The sequence below is a fragment of the Gossypium arboreum genome, chromosome 11 (assembly GCF_025698485.1).
Source record: "Gossypium arboreum isolate Shixiya-1 chromosome 11, ASM2569848v2, whole genome shotgun sequence".
NCBI classification, from domain to species: Eukaryota; Viridiplantae; Streptophyta; class Magnoliopsida; order Malvales; family Malvaceae; genus Gossypium; species Gossypium arboreum.
The window spans coordinates 124,215,337-124,222,385 of record NC_069080.1 but is presented as its reverse complement, the minus strand read 5'-3'; the positions used below and the strand labels follow the sequence as shown (position 1 = coordinate 124,222,385).

The following is a 7,049-nucleotide window of genomic DNA, read 5'->3' as shown; positions in this document are numbered from 1 at the left end:
CAATTTCCACCTAACTTAAGCATTCCAAAACCACAACATTTTAGCATCATTTGCATACATTCATAGGCAACCAAATCAACCAATTTGTATATATTCATACATTCATAGGCACATACCAACATTTACAATCCAAATCTCATGGCTAGATGTTCACATCACAAAACATACTAAATACTTCTAGCCTATACATGCCATATACCATATATACAACTCTCAAAATGCTACCAAAATAGATGTTTGATAGTGTGAGTGAGTCGCTGACAATCCCAAGATCTGAGCTAGCTTTATAACACTGTAAAATAGAGAACATTTCACACAGTAAGCTTTAAAGCTTAGTAAGTTCATGATATAACACATTTAACTCATCAATTAAAATAAAATTCTATCAATTAGCTAACATTTAATGCAATTCATCTCATCATTCATTTACATAACCTTTGATCTACTTCATACTCAATACCATCAACTATATAGGTTCCGTACATTCCTATATCATCATGTTCTTATCTATTACATTTATCACTTCGATGCTCGATGCACCATTTCATTCGATCATACTTGTACATTCGATGAACTCGCACACTTAGTGCCAATTAATTAGCTGAAGCTATAGTAATATCGCACACTTAGTGCCATTTTATTAAACTAAACTTATATCGGTATTGCACACATAGTGCTATTTATTCAGCCATTGCTGTTATATTCTCACACACTCAGTGCCATTTTTAATAGCCGTAGCTATTTCATTCCTCGCACACTTAGTGCCTCAAATTCGATTCACAATTCACATACTCCAACTTCTCAATCTCATTTCTATTTATTTCATCACATACAAACATTATACAAACAATATGTATTATACACGAACTTACCTCGAACGTAAAAACGACAATATTAGTTGATCAATTGAGCACTTTTTTTTGCCTCGATCTAGGTCTGAATTTCTCATTTCTTGATCTATATGTATTCAAAATTAAATCATTTAATACACAAACACATCTTTGGGCATTTTTGCACTTTAGCCCCTAAAATTACACATTTTGACATTTTAGTCATTAGTATACAAAACAACTGATGATCACTAAACTAACTAAAAATTCGACAAGGCTAGCTCACCTATCGAGCAGTAGTATAGTTATGGTGTGACTGAAAATATCGTATCCACAAGGACTAAAAGTACTAGTAATTACTATCTTTTTATTATCTAGCCTAAAAATTAAAAGGATGTTTTTAGCCTAAGAATTAAAAGTACTAATAAGGCATCAAATTAATGCTAGCACCTAAATCAGCTAGTGCCTTCTCAACATTTAAACTACCAATTAAGCAGAGAATAGTAAAACTTCCTGGATATTTCAGTTTGGTTGGTAGTTAATTTTGGAGTATGGCCAACACTCCTCGTTGAGTTCTACTATAGACAACTCTTCAAACTTCCTTTTTTATTTGTTAGAAGCTCCTTCAAAAATTTTGCATTTGTAGGCATCTGCTAGATAGCTTCAACAAAAGGTAAGTTAATATGCAACTGTTTAAAAAGTTCAAGAAATTTATCAAATTGTGCATCCATGCGGTCTTTATTCAACTTTACTAGATACGAGATTGGTGGTTTATATTCCCTCAGCACCGGTTTTTCACTTGGTTCAAGTTTTACCTCCTCATCCTCTTTCCTATTAGCTTCTTGTGGCTGCTACTTTTTAGATTCAGCTAACATTTTCTCACTCCTTAGTGTAACTGCTTTCACATGCTCTTTTGGATTGGTTCAGTGTTACTAGGCAGACTCCCTAGTGGTCTTTTTGAAATCATCTTAGCTAGCTGTCCTATTTGATTCTCGAGCCCTTGAATCGATACTTGTTAATTTTTAAGTGTTGTTTCAGTGTTTTGAAAATGAGTTTCCGCCACGAAAATAAACTTTGTCATCATCTCTTCAAGGTTCAACTTTTTCTATTACTGGTAAGGTTGTTGTTGGAAGCCTGGAGGGGGTGGTGGTCTTTGATTCCCTTGGTCTCCCCATGAGAAATTTGGGTGATTCCTCCACCCTGCGTTGTAAGTGTTACTGTAAGGATTATTTTGAGGTCAAGGATTATTACCCATATAATTTATTTGCTAGTTCTCCATATTGGGGCCGTAGGGTAGGTATTCTGAATTGCTCGTTCCACATCCACTTGCATTGCACTACATTACTGGATGTACCTGCGTAGAACCAAATAAACCATCAATCTTTCTATTCAAAAGTTCTACCCGATTTGAAAGCATAGTAATCGAGTCGACATTAAAAACACCGGCTGCTTTTGTCGGCTTTGTCCTCATGACTTGCCACTAATAATTGTTCAGCGACATCTCTTCTATGAACTCATAAGCCTCTTCAGGTATCTTATTATTAATGGTTCCACCAGCAGCTGCGTCGATTATTTGTTTAGTTGACGGATTCAAATCATTGTGGAAAGTTTGAACCTATAGGCAAAGAGGTAACCCATGGTGAGGGCATCTTCTCAATAAATCCTTGTATCTCTCCCATGCATCATAAAGTGTTTCTAAATCCATCTGTGTAAAAGAATAAATATCATTCCTCAACTTTTCCATTTTAGTCGACAGAAAATATTTAAGCAAAAATTTTTCAGTCATTTGTTCCCAAGTAGTGATTGACCCTCGTGGTAAAGAGTTTAACCACTATTTAGCCTTATTCCATAATGAAAAAGGAAATAACTGAAGGCGAATGGCATCGTCAGAAACGCCATTGATCTTAAAGGTGTCGCAGAATTCCAAAAAATTTGCTAAATCAGGGTTTGGATCCTCGTTCTGCAAACCATCAAACTGAACAAACTGTTGTATCATTTGAATCGTGTTAGGTTTCAGTTCAAAATAATTTGCAGCAACAGTAGGTCTAACTATACTCAATTCAGTTCCTGTTAAATTAGGCTTAGCATAGTCGTACATAGTACAAGGAGCAGGATTCTGATTCACTGGAGTTGCGGCAACCACAGGTGGCAGTGGATTATTTTGATTTTCAGCCATCTCCTCGGTGTTACTGGTATCATGCTCATGCTCTTCCTCTATATATCGTAGACTTCATCTTATCTCTCTACGATTTTTATGAGCTGTTCTTTCAATTTCGCTATAAAAAATAGAGGTCCTGACGGGTTTCTTCTAGTCATAAACTATAAAAACCTGCCAAAAGCAAATAAAAGAAAAAATTAGTAATTAAAAATAAAAACAAAATTGAATTGTAATAAAAATAAAAATGGCTAAAGTAATAAAAATGAAGTGTTCCTAATATCTTAGTCCCTTACAACGGCGCCAAAAACTTGATGATCGCTAAACTAACTAAAAATTCGACTAAGGCAACCTCACCTATCGAACAGCAGTATAGTTATGGTGAGACCAGAAATATATTATCCACAAGGACAAAAAGTACTAGTAATTACAATCTTTTTATTATCTAGCCTAAGAATTAAAATGATGTTTTTAGACTAAGATTAACTATCAATTAACTAAGAACACGACAGAGATTAAAGTTGGAAAATACTTTTGGAAAACCGATAGAAAAGACAATACTCAAGGAAGAATCCGCCTAGACTTCACTTATTATTTCTGAATTAGATGATTTATTCGCTTGACTTAATCCGTAGGAATCTTTAACTTATGTTAATATTTTTCTCTAGACTAAAAACAACTGACTCTAGGTTGATTAATCGAAATCTCTTTCTAATTAAAACCCCTATTGTCGCATTAACTCGATCTATGGACTTCCTTATTAGATTTGACTCTAATCCAGCAAATTTATGTCGTCCTATCTCTAGGATTGCATGCAAGACTGCTTAATTATGGAAGATCTACTCTTAAACAGGGACTTTTGCTCCACCGAATAAGCACATCAAAACCTGAATTAATATCTTAGAGTATTAAAGTAAGGATTAAAACTCATAATTAAGAATAAGAACAAGTATTTATCATATGATTCAAATAGTAATAAGATCTGTCTTAGGTTTCATCTCCCTTAGGTATTTAGGGAGTTTAGTTCATAACAATTAGGAAAAACATCTCAAAATTGGGAAAACAGCAAAACATAAAGAAACCTAAAGAACTTCTAAGAAAATTGAATGGAGATCTTCAAGCTTGAAGTAGATCCTGCTTCCGAGTTGATTTCGTTGGCTGTCTTTGAGTATTCTCTGCCTTCTACTTTCTGTATCCCCTTTGATCCTCTTTTCTTCTGTTTAAATAGACTTTAGAATGCCTAAAATAGCTCAAAGTTAGCCTTTTCTGAGTAGAATTAAAATAGGTCTCGACAGGGACACGGCCTTGTGGCACGTCCGTGTGGTGGTACTCAAGCCGTATGCAATTCTGATATGGTTTTAAGTTGACACGGCCATTACACATGGGCATGTGGTCTGACCGTGTGTCTAACACGGGTGTGTGGATTACCCGTGTGGAAGTGTCTGGGCTGTGTGCAGCACTAAATTAAACCTATTTTGTCCTTTTTGGCCTTTTCCTCACACTTTTCACTTTACTATGCTCATTTGGATATAAAACATGAAATTAAAGGATTCGGAGCATCAAATTCACTAAATCTTATGATAAATCATCTAAAAATAAGCCAAGCATAGGATTAAAATATGTTACTTTTGAGGTTTATCAACACCAAATATACAAAATTCATCAAAACCATGCCCTAGCCGAATTCTCCTATGGTCCCTATCAGCCCCTATTTATCATTTATTTCACATTTTAGTCCCTCAATTTCTCATTTTCATAATTTAGTCTAAAATACTCAAATTCATCAAAAATCCCAATACAAAACATAGTAATCTAACACATATCTTCCATTTACTATCATGAAACTTCATAAAACTCACATTATCCACAATGAATCAATTCAAAATCATCAACACTTTCCAAAATTCATACATGAGCATGATAATATAAAGAGCAACGATCACAAAAACGTAGAAATTATCAAAAATCGAACAAAATTCATACCTTAATCACCAATCAAAGTGCCGAACCCTAAGCTTGAGTTTTCTTTTCTTTTCCTTTGGTATTTTCGGCTAATAAGGATGATAATGAACCAAATTTTATGTTTTGTTTTATTATTATTAACTTAAATACTAAATTACTTATATAACCTCAATTATAAAACATGAAATCCATTTAATTCATGTCCATAATAGTCCACTCATAAGTTTAATAGTCTATTAACCATATAAGGACCTCTCAATTAAAGAGACATAGTAATTAGGCACACTTAACATATAGCAAGCAACTTTACCATTTTATGCGTTTAGGTCTTTTTTATCAAATTGAGCACACAAATGATTAAATTTTCATACGAAACTTTCACACATGTTTTACCACATACTGTAAACACAAAAAATAATATTTAAATATTTGTTTTACTTGAATTTGTGGTCTCGAAGCCACTATTTCGACTAAGGTCTAAATCGGGCTATTACAACACAAGCAAACAGAAAAGATTTAGAACAGATGCAATTAAGATACAAATGAGGTTGTAGATACAAATAGAATTACAATTTTAAAATCAGATACATATGTAATTTCAAATACAGAATTAAGTCTTACCTTTATTTGCTACACACCATATCCATTCATCCCTATATACCAATTAGGGTAATGAATACCCATCCAACCCCATACACCTATAAGTGAGCATATATCACTTTTTAGAACAGTGTAGTTAAGCTGCCAGTTATAATACGATAGCCCGCCAGAATCAAATAAGTGTGGCCTAGCCACCAGAACAAATATGTGGTTTTAAACTACTAGATAAGGTAGATAATTAAATTGCGAACACTTCCTCTGACATCATTATCCCACCCTAATGCACATGCAGTACTATACAAATATCAGATCTATATATGTCATACATGCTATACACATCAATATATAATATCATGCTTTCAAAAATAACATTAATAGAAATAGGATATCATATTTCATATCCATAATACATACATAGCATAACCATAAAATGACTAATTTTAAATCGCACTTCAAATATGACCCTTGCGAAGTTTTACAGAAAATAGACCCACACGACCCAACTAACCCAGCCTGTGTGAACCACACTGTCGTGTGGTGTGTAAGCATTTTAGATTTTCGTAATTTGCTTTTTTTATAGAATTGAATCACACACCTGATCATTTGTCAATGCCAACAAAATAGTTGTACTTCCAACACCTAAAAATGACATTTAAAATGAAAAATTTTAGTGACGAAACATTAAATCTAAGTCATTAAGTTGACCACAAGTGCTAAACGATAGGCCTTACTGTAACATCCCTCACCCGTATTAAACATCAAAATAGAGTTACAGAGCATTACCGAAAATATTATACAATTACACATACATTTCACGTACATTTCAAATTTCATACAATCATCAATCAATAACATTCATATCGTTCCTAATACGAGCCTACGAAGCCCAAAACATGTATTCAGGGTGGTTCGGGACTAAACCGATAACTTTAGAAACTTTTAGAATACTTAGATTTTTTTTAAAAACATGGGACACACACCTATGTGGCCTGGCCATGTGTCTCACACGGCCAAAGACATGCTCGTGTCACAAGTCGTGTGGACATTCGAAATAGGATCACATGGCTGTGTCCCAGCCTGTGTCCAACCCCATGTAACTCTTTGACTTGGGTCACACAGCCAACATACACACCCGTATGGCTAGCTCATGTACCCTAAAAATGATCACACATGCTTGTGTGCTAGGCCGTGTGCAAGGCCGTGCCAAACTTGTAAGGTATACTGACTTATGCCACGCAGCCAAGTCACACGCCTGTGTGTGAGGCCGTGTGGGGCATACTGACTTGATTTTTAATTCAACATCAAGGGACACACAGCCGTGTAACCTGACTGTGTATCACACACGGTTGAGACACATGCCCGTGTGGACAAAAATAGGCTATTTACCAAGCCAATTTGCCACCCAAATTTGTATACACTTACACCAAACCAAATGGAGCCAAAACATAGCATTTAAGCATTTAAATTAACTCCAATCAAGCATAATCCATACCAGTTCATTA

At 34.7% G+C, this 7,049-nt stretch overlaps 1 non-coding gene across 1 annotated transcript; it reads left to right on the top strand.

Moving 5' to 3' along the window:
* Positions 1-2,461: 2,461 nt before the first annotated feature.
* LOC128284534 (small nucleolar RNA R71) lies at positions 2,462-2,568 on the top strand. The gene has a single exon (XR_008274958.1). It is a non-coding gene; the product is annotated as a small nucleolar RNA R71 (small nucleolar RNA).
* The last annotated feature ends 4,481 nt before the right edge of the window (positions 2,569-7,049 follow it).